The following is a 1,183-nucleotide window of genomic DNA, read 5'->3' as shown; positions in this document are numbered from 1 at the left end:
TTTCTGAATTATTTTAACCTCTAAACGTCTATCCCTTTAGTCGCGGTTGGCCAGACCAACCGGGACTAAAGGTCTAACCTTTAATCCCGGTTGGCCTGGCCAACCGCGACTAAAGGCCTTCGGGCCAGCCTGAGGACCTTTAGTCCCGGTTGGCCTGGCCAACCGGGACTAAAGCCCCTCCCGTCGGCCAGCTGTCGACCGAGCGCGCTGGGCCCAGATAGTTGGTCGCGGGTCTTCTCCCAAACCGCGACTAAAGACCCCTTTGGTCGCGGTTCGGTTCTTTTGGGGACTAATGGCGGTTATAACTTTCCTAACTTATCCAAATCAACCTTTCTCTCTCATTAATGCAATTTTTTTGGGAAACAAATAATAGATTTTCAGGAAACAAGAAATGGATTTTAAGGAAATTAACAAGTAAACATGACAAAAATATCTTATTGTGAAAGTATTATCTCTACTGCTAAAGTCTGTCGTTTGTTGGTTTCGTTCATTTTCGTTCATTTCCCCACCGGTCGATCCCCTCGCCATCAATGGAGAGACATCCCCACCGATATTTTTCCAAATAAAGTGCCTGCCTCCACCTCTCTGTCACATGGGAAAAAAATCAGGAAGAAACCACGCGCACATACCCCTCTCCTTCATAGATATTGGGCGAAGACTCGTAAATCAGAACCATCCTGAGCGGCTCCGCCTTTTCTCGATTCGTTCAAACTAGGAAAAAATAGTTGCCAATAAACTAAAAAAGACCAACTCACGTACGCCCCTATACCTCCTCCTCCTGATCCAATCCCCCGGACAATCCGGCTCCCATCCCATGTCACCTGTCGCGCTGCTATGTCGACCCCAGCTGCGACGCCCCACATTTCCACCGACAGTGAGGCCATCCTCAATCCCTCCAAGCTCTGTCACCATGCATCTTGGAGGGGGAACGCGACACGCTTGGCACCAGAAATCGGCCTATGATGTCGGATCCACGGTGCGGCTCGCCTGATGTACAATCGTCCTGAAAGTTGCCATTGGCACCGGAAATCGGCCTGGGCTGGCCAGATCGACGGCACGGCTTGACGGCGGTCGGATCTGGCTGCTCATCCGGACACCGTGGCTGGGAGTGGAGAAGGCGAGCGAGACCCTGATGGAGGGGTTGGGAGGCGTTGGTGAACATGGAGGGGAGGAGATGGTGAGA

This window comes from Triticum aestivum, chromosome 2A (genome assembly GCF_018294505.1).
Source record: "Triticum aestivum cultivar Chinese Spring chromosome 2A, IWGSC CS RefSeq v2.1, whole genome shotgun sequence".
NCBI lineage: Eukaryota > Viridiplantae > Streptophyta > Magnoliopsida > Poales > Poaceae > Triticum > Triticum aestivum.
Note: the sequence above shows the minus strand (reverse complement) of the source record.